A 13,966-nucleotide genomic window follows, 5' to 3' on the forward strand; every position below is an offset into this window, starting at 1 on the left:
AACTAATTAATTTTTTAAAAAAAGCGAGCCAGAAAGTCCTGAAGTGTGCGTGAAGGAAAGTGAAGCTAAACCGTTGTAAACTTCCTTGAAAGCGAGTTTCTAATAACCTGAAAGCAGGCGTTCCTTCGATACAGCACATAGATCAAAAGAAGCTTACTAAAAAAACAAAAAACGCGCGACTGCTTGTCATCGAAGCGCGCGTCGAGCTCAGAGGGTTCATCCAGGCTGGCGTTCCTGAGAAGTGAAAGAAATCCTGGGGGAAAATCGACGGAAAATCCGGCGCTACTTCGCGTCTGCTGCTTCTCTAAATCCTTTGTGTATGTTTACTGCTTTCTACGCAAAGTTTAGTACGTTTTCTGCTGTAGTCGCATGGTTTCGCCTGTTTCCCTGTATCATCGGCTCTTTGAGTGCGCGTTCTTCACGGTCCCTGGACGCGGCGCCCTTTGAGCCCCAGATTCTTGCTTCGGGACACGGGAACATCTCGGCAGTGTCCACAGCCGTCTTCCTAATCCCCTCCGGACGTACTCGCTGCCATCGATGTCCCCCAGAGAGACTCACATCCCTTAGCGAAAAGAGGATGTGCTAAAAATGCATTTCAAACGTATTGTATTAATTTCATATTTATTTCGCATTTTTTTGTCCCTATGCTTAAACTGCAATACGAATGCTTTCTAAGTATACTAGGAATAATATTTTAAACGTTCTTAAAAATACGTGAAAAGTACATTTTTGCCCGCTTAGCATATTTATAATGCATTAAACATATAATAAAAATATACATTAGAAATATACTAAAAATATACATTTAATACATTAAAAATGTGTGTACTCGGGCTTAAAAAAAGTCTACTGGGCGGCTCCATGGAATGACACGGGTTAATTCATCAACTGGAGAACAAATCGTACACGGGTATTTATCATTAATCAACAGGAGTCTGATATAATAAGGTCACGTGATTGAATGGGAACGGCAGATACCTACATACAGCATACCAAGACGACAGCGACACAGCAAACAACAAATCCTACGACAAGCGCAATACTTGGCTTGCTGTATATATACCCAGCGAAAGCGACGCACTATTTTGCACGGTGATGCCTTTTTTTGCGCAAATACTGTGGGCTTCCAAATTATCGCAGAAGTACCCTACTGGTCGCGTTCGAATCTGGGATTAATTGAGAACGGAATTGCTAGTTGAAACTTGCGTCAGGCACAGGTCAGGAGTCGAACTGTCAACCAACAGATACATGGGCGTGTAAGGGAGCCGGTCTGCCCTGCCACACGGGGTCCTTTCCGCTGGCTTATTCGGACCCAGAAGTACCCAAGGCGCTTTTGCTGGTATAATGCTATCACGTTCTCACACGGAAATGTTCGAATGACATTGAGTGGAATGGCATTCGAGAATAGGAATGACATTCGGACTCGATGGACTGCCGCGGTGCAGCACGACACTTTCGAAACGCATTCGAAAGCCTCAGCTCGTTTTCAGTGTACAGCGACGACGACGACGGCGGTCACACTAGTCCGACAACGACAGTATATATCACGCTTAACAACAGCATGTAATTATAGTGAAATATCTAGTTTACTATAATATGATTCTAGAGGGACACGTTTTTCAGGCCAACGACACCGACGAATCCGGTTGGCGGACGGTCAGCCTTGTCGGCGGCTGAGCGAGAGCACGGTGATGAGGCGGCGGTGTGTATATGCTCGCGCTTCTAAATGAGCGAAACGAACGGCTATATTTCACGTGTGCATACCTGAACACTCACCAGCGATAAGCGCTTGCCAAATCAGTTTCAATCGACGACGGCTCTGTTCCCTTCCGCGACGACTAGGCCCAGCGAGTTCGCAGGGTTGGATCTGTGATTTCGGCGGTTGTGAAGAGCGAATCACAAGCTTTAGTGAATGCAAATGGTCACCAGGTGTAGTTTTGGCAACAGTGACCTGAAATCAACTATTGCTTACATCGCAGTGCACGCGTACGATGAACGGGAATCGCCGGTGTGACCCAGACTGCCGAGCCGTGCTTTACGGTCAGCAGCAGTCGTCGCCGTCGCTAGCTTGTGGATAACAAGTTAGGCCGTTTCAGTTAAAGCGAACAGTCGCCATGCATACTTCTGGATAAAGTAGTTTAAAAAAAAGTACTGGTCACGTCGGAGAAAGCCGGGACAAGAAGCGAGAAGCGCCAGTCCTGCGCGATGCCAACAACCCGGCTTTCTCAGGCGTGCGATCGCATCATCGCTTCCCACACATTGTAGCACTCCGTAAACAATCACGAGTACAACCAGTAAAAAATAAAACAGATTGTTTATTACAACCAAAGCGCAGATTGCGTTTTATGTTATGTAAACAAGCGATGTAAACAACAGTATGAGTGCAGTCGCCCTCATCGGCGCACTCCCGGGGAAATTTCATGCTGACGCGGTTAATATTCATTGGCGTAATATTATCAAGCACTCCCTTAGACAGAACACATGTAGCATCGTTAGATGACATTCGGCTGGAAGGCATTCAAAGCGCCCGTGTAGCAGGGGTATAAGTGGTGATCACCTTCCTGCTAGAAGTTACCATAAACGAAAGGATGACAAGAAAGGGAAAGTTTTCACTCTTCGCTGAAACGTCATTTCGAGCCCTAGATTGTTCCACGGTAGCTTGAAGTGTAATGCAAATATGTTTACGCGGACAACCCATTTGTTAGAATTTAAATATACTTCAGACGTATTAATTGCGTATTTACGAAAGTACACTTTAAATAGATGGCCAGCACCAAAATGCGATGTCCCGAAACTCGATTTTGATCATTAGATTGTTCAACGACAGCTTGTAGTGCGCTGCAAATATGCTAATGCGGACTGCCAATTTGCCAGAATTTCAGTGTTCTTTGGACGAATTAATTACGTATTTACGGAAGTACATTTCAAATACATTGACGACACGCAAATGCCATTTCCCGAAACACGATTTCGAGCACTCGACTGTTCATGGCAGCTAGAAGTGTGCAAAGACGTTTAAAAGGACTGCTCGTTTGTTAGGATTGAAATATATTTCGGATGAATTAATTTCATATTTACGAAAGTTCACTTTTAATACATTGACAAGATGCTAAAACTGCATACATATACGTTTACAAGGGCTGCCCGTTTTCTAGAATTGAAGTATACTTTCGATGAATTAATTTCATATTTCCGAAAATACACTTTTAATACACTGACAAGATGCTAAAACTGCATGCATATTTTTTCATGTATTTGAAAAGTGCTCGAAGTATGCTTTAAGTGAGGTATTTTTGGCACATTTTAAAAATATATTTCGAATACCAAGCATGAAATTTCAGAAACGTATTTCCTACATATTTTTAGTGCATTCATGAATACAAAATATGTTTAAAATACATTTTAAATAGACCTCCGTATATTCCAAACGTATTAGTTTTTGCTAAGGGATAACTTACCGCCCAGAGGGAGCGCCGTCCGCCAGGCAAGAGATATCGAAATACGGAGTGTCGGGACCGGAACAGGCCCTGCATATTGCGCCGGAGTAAGGCGGACGAAGAGATACGCACAAACACGAGATATCGGAAGGCGCATAACGGTATGTAAATAAGCACGACGCTCTCTCGCAAACAAAGCGAGCGCGACTCTGCGCACGCGAGGAGTAGCCGAACTCAAAGCAGGCTCTTGCTGAGAAGAACGAACCAATAATAAAAAAGTATGTAAGTTGGAACGAAAGGATTGGAGGGTCAATTTTGTCCACTTGTAGCATTATGCAAATAAGTTCAGGAACTCCACCCTAACTGCGTTCGAACGAATTTCGACAAGGAAAAATGGTGGCTTTGTAAACGAGGGACACAAGAACCCGTCGTCTATTCCAGCACACTAGAATGGCTGAGCTTAGGAGGCCATGAGCGGCAGACCACGGTAGAGTCCCGGTACTAGCCGCCGTCGCTGATCCTCAAGTACTTTTTTTTTTCTTTTTCAGATAGGACGTCAACGCGACGATCAGCCGGAGACATTGGTCTACGACGTGAAGGTTTCGTGCGGCAGGCACACTCGCGTGCCGGGGACGATGGCGATTTAGGATATTCGCGGACAGCAGTGGCGTGACGCTCTCTTTCTTCTGCGTTCCATCGTAGGTGCGACAAATTACAGAGAGCAGCACATGACCACGCCACCGGAACGTGGTTGTTTTTGGCCTCAATGCAAAAACAGTGTGCACTGTTACGCGCAAGGACGCGATTGTTGATCATCACTTTTGGTTAACAGACTTCTTGGACGTTATTTTGAATTCATGATCTGTGAACGGCAACCAATTCAAATGAAAAAATGGGTATTATAGACACAATGTTTTAGACCCTCTTTATTGCTTCTAGAACTATTATAAGAGCTTAGCTTTATGTTTATTTTTGTTTACGAAATGTTTCAATTCTAATTGACAGCGTTCAATGCTTCTACCAAACCTGCACCACTGGCATACGGCGTTCTGCTGCCCAGGAAATGAATATATGTAGACGCTCCGTGATAATTTCAAATGAGTCAAAATTAATTGGAAACTTGCCTGTTCCTTCCGTGCTTGCTGCCGTTCTGGTCGCGCAGTTATAGACTTCTTGGTTGCACTGCTCGGTGCCACTGACATTTTCAACCGCGAAGGCTCCTTGATGGCATTTTAATTCTAAGAAAAGCTCTTCTTTCGTCGATACCTTCAGCAAGGAGTTGTAATGATAGAAAATTGTTATCAAGTGCCTGACGCGGAGAAATGCGTGCGAGGACGTTTCGTTATTAACAGAAAGAGCCAGTTCGATGCAATGCTTTCTTCGCTTCAACTGGCCGCACTGAGGTAACCAATCTTTATGGAGCTGAACGAAAACTCTCTGTAGAGAACATGATCCTCCCAACTTTTACTTTAATATAATATTATTTTTACGTGCTATAGATGAAATTATAATCTACTTCATGTAAATAATAGAAGCTACATTCATTTTAAAATGCTCTCTATTTTCACTTTCTGGGTAAGTATGAAGCGATATGTTAAAGATATAAGCATCAAATTAGAAATATTTGGTAATACACATTGCGAACATGCTCAAACAAACAAAAATGGCAAGGTGGTGGAAGTTCTCTGGAAATAAAGACCCCGTGATCACTACTAAGCCCATTAAATGCAGCTATGCCAGATATTTTCTTTTTGTTTCACTGATTTCCACAGTGAGACTTTGTGCATAACAGGGCTAATGAATATTTTTTCTCTTATTGTCACGGAATAAATGATGTGCTTACGTGCAACATTATTTGATGTCGCTTGTACTTACTGTTCATTTAATGAAAAGGCAATAATTTCCTATGCGCTTCAAAGTACCAGCAACATATATGCAAAATATAAATAGTACTATAGACTTTAAACATTAAATATTTTTGACAGAAACAGAACATTTCGGTTTGAGAGCCATTCCTCAACTTTTTTTTTTCAAATAAACGCGGCTTATTATGAGCACGAAGAAAGTTTCGTTAGCCGTGTCAAATAGAAAATTCTGTGTCATACGACTCTCGCATAAGAACAGGCAGCCGTAGGGTGTTAATATTGATTGAAAGAACCTATAAACGTCGCATATCAGAAAAAGAAGTCCTGCTTCTCAACTACCCTATAGCTTTCATCGTATAAGGTGGGCCTGCTCCAAACACTGGCTTGGACGTGATACGAGGACCGGCCACACTGGGTTTTAAGAATATGTCGATGTATTCTGCTCCACAAGAACAAGACTATACATCTAGGAAAAAATTATGGGAGCCCCTAAGCAATTCTTATGATGATGTGTAAATGAGACAGGCAAGCAGGCAGGCAGGCAGGCAGGCAGGCAGGCAGGCAGGCAGGCAGGCGGGTGTGCGGGCTAGCCCGTGTCGCAGGACAGGTAGTGGAACAATGGGTTAGTGGGGGTGTTTGTGATAACGCGTAAAAAAGTTAGCTAAACATGAGAGTGGGTCTAATCGGATCGTACATGGTCTTGATATAGATGACGTAGATTGAGACAAAGGCTGAAATGCCCGCGTACTGAGATTCCTGAGCACTTTAAGTAACTTTAGGGAGTCGAAAAAAACCTGCAGTATTAATATGTACAGCTATTAGCCCATAGTGGTTATTAAATTCGTAAATGTGAATTATTCGGTCTATATTAAAGCATTGCAGATGAAGTGATACAGATGTGGACTAAGAGCTTATTGTTTGGCCGCCCACAAACGGGAGCCGCTGATGCGGCCAGAGAAGCTGCGGAGTTATTCTCGGGTAAAACCTGAAGAGGAAGGAATTCTGGTGCATAAAAATAGGCAGAAAGCGGTGCAGGACTGTCACTGTGAGTCTATTTATTAATTGTATAGATATACATTTTTACACCCTTGTTGCCATGAGACTCAAATATTCATTTATATGCATTCTGTTTGTCATGTTGCGCTCAGTTATATCACATCGCGTTGTCATAGTTATAATACAAGCAAGAACATAACAGTTCGGTGTCACAATCTTTATCTGTCACTCAGTATTTCTGGTTTACTTTTTCTCAGTGAGAACAACAGCCACCGGGTCGCCTGTTGGAGGCCAGTGAAAATAATAAAAAGAGGACGAATGCGTAGAAAGCGCACGTAAAGAAAGCGGCTTTAGTCGTTGAAGGAGCCGACCGTAGTAAAAGGGATAACGCTCAAAATCCTTAATAAAACATTAAGGAAAGCGATGATTCTTAGCGTGTACGTGCCTATCCGCTTTTTACGTTTGCCGGTGGCATGCACAAAAGCCGAATAATTGATCCTGAAGCACTCGACGGAGTACACTTGAAAGAAAGAAATGATGAGTAATCAAGCCAGTTACATTGCTCCATTTTAGAAGCAGTGCGGCGGAAATATTTCAGTCCATTTTTCTCGGAGTGGCGAACGACGTGTGCAACGATAGCAGGGGTGCGAGATTATAAATTACGTACGCTTTGGCACAGCGCAAGTCTCTGCACGTTAACTTCTTTGACCGAAGGTCTCAGTGGCTTTTTTCCTCTCGTGCTCTCGTGCTCGTGCTTTTTCTTTTCGTGCTCTCCTGCTCGTGCTCTCGTGCTTACCCACCCGCAAACTTGCCAAGACAAAGACGCATAGCTCTTGTAGGAATGAGGTTAAGATTACAGCAAATCCTCAGGGCAGTGATTCGGAAGTTGCGTCAGGCATTTGCGGACCTGACTGTCAATTTGCGTGACCACAGCACCAATCTTCCTTTAACTACAATCGGACCGGCCAGGTTGTGAAAACACGTGGCCCGGTCTTTAACCCTGAATTTCTTTCAGTGTAGGGCTAGGAGTGTGCAGTCGTGGCCTAGTGGTCTGGGCGTCCGCCTCGGCTGCGGGAGGTGGTTGGTTCTAAACCCACCGCCGGACACCCACCGGTAAAAATGGGTACAAGCCACCCCCGGCCCGGCGCCCGGCTTCTTCAGGGGTGTGCGCTTGGAAGAGGCTCCGTAAACCCCGCTGCGCCCCTTCGGGGGCAACCTAGTTTCGAGCACTCAGCCTGCAAAGGTGGTTCGTGTTTCACTGCAAAGTGAAGAGTTCCGATTCAAAACTCGTACGCTCTAACCAGCGTGTCTCAAGACAAACACTGTAAGCGATCCTTCGTTCCGAAGAGAAAACTTCAGAGTATCACAGCTGACTAGACATGCCGGTTTTTCCGGCTGTCTGACTTGCGAGAAAAAAAAAAGGCCACAAATTGGGCTTATGCCGCACGAGGCGGACTTATGGTTGCTTGGCGGGGGAACTCATCACTCATCCGTCAAGGCAACTGTTCGGTCTAAGACCCTTTTCCCAAGCATTTCACCCTACAAGAGCCGAGCACCAAGCCAGGGGAAATCTTGTACCCATTAAAGAAACCGGAGGGTACCCGGCGGCACTGGGGATCGAACCCAGCACCTCCTGAATGCGAGGCGGATGCTCTACCACAAGGCCACGCTTCGTCAGGACAGGCTTCAACCCGCGAGTTTCAAGTATCAATATACTCTGTTATTCAGTCGACCACTCTCCTGCTAACCTATTAACTCTTTCAATTACTCTGGGCACTCCACACTGTGCACTCCCATTTACCGCATTTATTTTTATATGTTTGTTTGTTTTTGTGAAGCATTTGCTCATGTGCACTCCTCTCTTCTAGGCAATGAACTCACTTAAATTCTGATGAAACATGCCTTCGCGATGTGCAGTCGTCATGCTTAGCATTTTTCTGAAGGACAATGCAAAGAGCTGACAGACGCTAACCCATGTAATGAGAATTTTCAGATCGTGCCGGGGGTTTAGAAACGATAATGCCAGTCGGTGTGTTTAGTACACCTTGGTTTGGGATATTTGCTATATTGATTTACCCACAATGTTTTCGCAACGGGTAAGCTCTGTAGTGAACGCCTTTTGCTGACAGTATTCGAATATTCGTCTACAATAGCCAGACGTGTGGCGTGGGGAAGGCGTGTGTCAGAACTTTCGTGCGTCACGCTTCCGACTGTGTTAAGCCTACTCGGTCATTAATCCGAAGAACGCGGGCGTCCGGCTTCATAAGCTCCGCCAAGGAAATGGTTGAGGGGGAATGTTAGAGAGAGACATGAAGGGCCGGTGCGGCGTCGACAACGACATAATTTCATCGAATTTCCAGTACGCAGTTGTCCCTGAAAAATAACGCGATGAAAAATAGTTTTAGCACTGGCAAGATCAGGTTTCAGAACATTGTCACAATCCCTATAAAATTCTGTTCTTCGGAGTGTCTTAACCCGACACGAAAATGCAAACGCGCTCACAAAGGCATAAGCGCGTGAAGGGAGAAACAAAAAATGCCTGTGAAAAAAAAGACAACATGCCAGGTTGAGCCTCCACATAATTTTGTATATATTTTCTTTATTTCAATTAACCAAAATTTTACCTACGTTGCATAAACTGACGGCAGCAGTATCGCTATGGCGTGTCGAAATACCTATATATTTGGCACATGAGCGTGACAGCAAATAGTTTCAGATGTGCCTAAACAAATTACCTTCAACCACACCTGATTTTTTCACTGAATTAGGTGAGCTTGGTTAAAAATAATAGTTTCCGATCTAAAATGCCCCCTCAGAACTAGGCATTCACTGACTAGCGCTTTTAAAGCCGGGTGAGGATTATGAGATATGAAGTTTAAGAACAGTACACTGAAACTGAACCGGTTTTTTTTTTGTGTATATTCTCCTAGGCGCATCAGCTGGCTTGAACGAACACAGGGCAAATGGCAAGAAAGAAAGGGCTCAATACCTTGAGCCATCCTTGCGGCAGTTGTGCTGGCTGAACAGGCGCTCGCGGCCTGTATTTTCTTACATATAGTTCTCCAGTACAAATGATCACCATGATAGGAAGGCACAACCAGCAGTCGGCAGTAAAGAAAGAAAGAAAGAAAGAAAGAAAGAAGGAAATAAATAAATAAATAAATAAATAAATAAATAAATAAATAAATAAATAAATAAATAAATAAATAAATAAATAAATAAATAAATAAATAAATAAATAAAGTAGTTGAAAAGAACCAAGAATTGAAAGGAAGAAAGAGAGAAAAAACGAACGAACGAAAGGAAAAAATGGAGAGCATAAAATAGAGCCATGCCAAGAATAATGTGACTGCATTTACTGTGACCATCGGAATGGGAGGGAACCAGAGCTGGAGACTATGTCTTGCATTGCTGTCGTTCCATTTCCTCTTTTCGTACCTCCTCTCTAATGAGTTCTCCCAAATGATGATCCCAATCATTCTCCGCGGTCAGCTTACCAAGAAAAAGGTGCGTGCAAGGGATGACGAGACAGTCTCATAGACGTTACCTGACTCTTGACCGGAAACAAGGCCGAGAAGAATAGTCGGTTTTTTAGCGGTGACCAAGGACCACGAACAAGAGAATGCTGAAAGATCAATCGTAAACGCAGAGCCGGTGGAGCAGATGGAGCGGTGTGTGGGGAGACATGAGAAAACGGAACAGAGCAACGTCGGCCCAAAGCGCTGGAATCGAAAGCGACGCTATCTCCGGCATCGCTCAACCCTTCCTCTTTTACTTTAAGCACTGTTTTTGCTCGAAAAAGGCTTCCGCCCTTTTCCTATTTTAGCCAAAATGGTGTGGACCCTGCCTAAACCGACAATATTTGCAGAGCCGATGATTCCACCCGGCTCGAAGCTTCACTTCGTGTCTGCCACTATCAGCAGCCCACTCGCGTATCTTGCGCCACAATCTTTCCTTCATTACCAGGGAAACGACATTCAACCAGCCTGAAAAATTGTTCGCTATTCAAACCTAATCCGTGTCGCGCCTTTCCTCCACTAGCATGCTTTAGTTGCTCTTCACCGTAGAAGCATTGGGAGGTGATGAAAGCGCACGTTAAAGCTTCCAAGTGGTATAACTATTCCGCAGCCCTTCACTACGGCACACTTTCTCTTATTTATTCACTCCGACATTCCACTCATCCCTCACGGCGCAGTATACATCTCCCGATAAGTGCGGGAATTATTACGGCTCTCCTTCTCTCAAAAACCACATTTTTTTTATTTCTTTGCAGCGTGTGACACCACACCCAAGCTGACGTGGGTGCTATCTGCAGCAAGGAGGAAGGCCATTGAGAAGAGCTTCAACCTATCACTAATAGATGCCTAGCAAACTAACCGCCATAGAGAACTTACTTCTTATACTCTATGCGGACGACGTTACCCTAAGGGCGGCGGATGGTCCCGACCCTCATGTTGAAGAAACTCTTCAGAAAGCTGTACATGTAGTCCAGGAGCACGCGAGTAGCATAGGACTCAAATGTTCTCCACCCCAGTCTGAACTCTTTCTAATCAGACATAAGAAACAGAGAAAACACCACAGACGTCAGCCTTAAAGGTGTCCCTATACAGGAGGTGGAAACTATTCGAGCACTGTCTGTTCGTTCAAAATAATCGTAAGAGCAACATTACATTCAGCCGTCTGAAAACGACAGTCAACCAGATATCCAAGCTCATTTGAAGAATCATAGCTAAAAAGAGAGGTATGCAGGTGGCAGACATCTGTCGACTTATACATGCATTCGTCATTAGCATATTTACCTACTGTCGACCGTACCTCAAACTGTTTAAGGGGGACATCAACAGATTAAACAGGTTACTCATAGAAGCTTATAAAGCTAGTCTAGAGCTTCCTGGAAACACACCCACGGACATATTTTCATCCTTTGGTATGCACAACACTCTAGAAGAATTCCTCATTGCGCACAAGGTGATGCACATCCAAGGACTGTCCAAAACTACAGCGGGAAAAGAGATTCTAGATCAAATAGGCGTAAACACTGAACCTATGTCTAACCAACCGGATCCTCTACTACGAGGAGTGCGCGACAAACTAGTCTCCAAAGCGCTCACCGAAATTATGCTACCGGGCTTCGACGATGGCAGAAGACGAGCGTGAGCGCGGGATGTGCATAGAAAGCACCTCAAGCACCCTAGAGCAGTATACACCGATGCAGCTGATTCTAATTTAAGCCAAGGGGCCTTCGCCGTCTGCGCATCCAGCAGGAAGAAGTGAGTGCAGTGCATCTTTGCGGCCTCGGTCGCGGTCAAGTACTCGGATCAAGCAGAAGCAGCGGCCATAGCCTTGACCATAGCCAATACTGACGCTGATATCATTGTCAGTGATTCAAGAACTGTTTGGTATACGCAACTTCTCGCCCGGTAGAATATCCCTAACTTCTAGAAACATTCCTACAAATATTACACTAGAACGAGAGATAGAACTGATATCGACTTCTGCCCATTCAGGGAAACCAGGGAACGAAGCAGACCACCAACGAACTTGAGGTTTTGTCGGCCAAGCGGTGGGCTGTCGTCCAGGGGGCCCGAGATGTAGGCAGTAATTTCCTGCCACGACATTGCCCAATTCTACAAACTCTCTAGAAGAATCTATCCACCCCCGCACAATTCACTGTCCGGCCTCATAGACCCCACCTGCATCCACTGCGGTAGCAATGCCACCCCCGATTATATGCTATGAGGCTGCCCGGAGGATCCTCCTCCGGAAGCTCTCATAGAAGCTCCGTCACCAGAAGCCTGGGAATGAATGCTGCGCAACTCAGACTGCGTTGTCCAGGCGAGAGCCATCGAGCGCGCTGAAGAGGCCGAAGAGCGCGCCGAGAGAGACAACTGGCGCCGAAGAGGCGCCAGTTGTCAGCTAACGGCCACCTGGCCCTTCTGCTAAGAATAAAGAAACCCGTCTTTCCCGAAAATAAAGCGTTCTCTCTGCCTCTCTCCTATTTATTTAGAAAACCTGGCGCTCTTTAGCGTGCGCCGACATCGCATCGCACGTGAGAGCCTTTGTAATCCCCCCTGTCCCACCATAAAAATGCAGACGCCACCGCTAACGGGATTTGATGCCACGTCTTTTGTATTAGCAGTAAAACGACAAAGGCAGTCAGCCGCAGTGTTGTGTCGCAAAGAAATGTGGAACATTTCAAAAGAATGTCTACACTCGCGCTTTTATAGCGAAAGCGTCATTCCACTAGCAATCCTAAAATATCCGATTCTGTCTCAAGCCTTTAAGGCACCTGCAGAATTTAAATATTGTCGCGACTGAGATTCGAACGCTGGACAGCGCGAACAGATCTGCAGCTTCGCCGCCCACTGCGTGAGAGCACTATGCTATCGATGTAGCCAATCACGACTCGTGTTAAACTGCAGAACACTCTCGCGCTGTGTATTGCACGTCGTCAGATGCGTCAAGTTCCTTCTGCGGCGCGAACATGTCAGGCCAGCTTAACCTCGATCAGATCTTTGCCTAAGTCTAACATCGTCGCGAGATGTGCTGACAACCAAGCAAAGCAAAACCGTGAGCCAGTCAGGCTGAACACATGGTTTCGCATATCTACCCGGTTTAACTACATAGAAACCCTACTGTTTTTCTATCAGAGCTTTGTTCCGTGAAAACAGCAAAGAAAGGAGTTTCATTTCAGAAAAAAAATAAAAAAAACTGAATATTGGCTATAAAACACATTCAATAGTAACGAAGCGTCAACTAACAGAACATAAAAGTGAATTGAGTAGATAAAAGCGCACAGTTTGGGATATTTGAGGAAACGGGCTTAGTAGTTTTGACCCTGGTAAGACACAGAAAGATTTAAACTGGTGTGCCGCGCTCTGTAAAGAGGGTGTCGTCGTTACAGAGAGAAAAGCCGCGTGTAAGCGCAGTAAAAGCGCCGTCGAACCTCTGGTGATCGCGAATCGAAAAGGCAGCAAGGCTGAGCGGCTATATTAGACTGTTCAGAGGAGGTCCCCAGGGAGCGCTTGCAATTAGGAGGCCTCTATAATTAAGGACGGACGCCCGACGTAAGGAAATGAGGTATTGTAGGTGTGGGCTGTGATGGCGAATAGCGAAATTTTTCGCTGTTTTCAGAGGCAGTGTGCTAATTATGAAGTGGTAAAAAAAGTGTTTAATGGCTAAGCTCTGCACTTAGCGTTACGAAAAGATTATTAGTGACAAAAACTAAGTTAACATTTTGCGGGAGCAAATTCGTCACGTAGTGCAAAGTGAAAAAATGAAAACTTGTAGCGGAGTTCTGTCGGCGGCACTTACTACGCGCAGAAAATGTGCGCACGGCCTTGAAATATGCACTAAACAAGCGGGCTACAAGATGCAAAGCGATAGCTAAAGGACAAAATACCTCCTGGTGCAAGACCTCCGATTTTACTATTTCTTTTAGTGTGCGACAATATGGCCCACTCAGTGCTGCGCATTAGTTTTTTAGGGCTGAATGACTGGCAGTCCAGAAAATATGGTAAGGAAAATGCGTCATTACTTCAAGCTTTCTCAGAAATGCTGAACTGCGTTAGAGGAAATCAGCGTAGAACAGAAGGCGGTCACTTGTGATTGCCTCCTCATCGTGTGGCTGCTGTTTTGCTAAGTGAATCGCCGGTTCTGCTCGTAAGG

Source organism: Amblyomma mixtum, chromosome 1, assembly GCF_055824585.1.
Source record: "Amblyomma mixtum isolate Tamu chromosome 1, ASM5582458v1, whole genome shotgun sequence".
NCBI classification, from domain to species: domain Eukaryota; kingdom Metazoa; phylum Arthropoda; class Arachnida; order Ixodida; family Ixodidae; genus Amblyomma; species Amblyomma mixtum.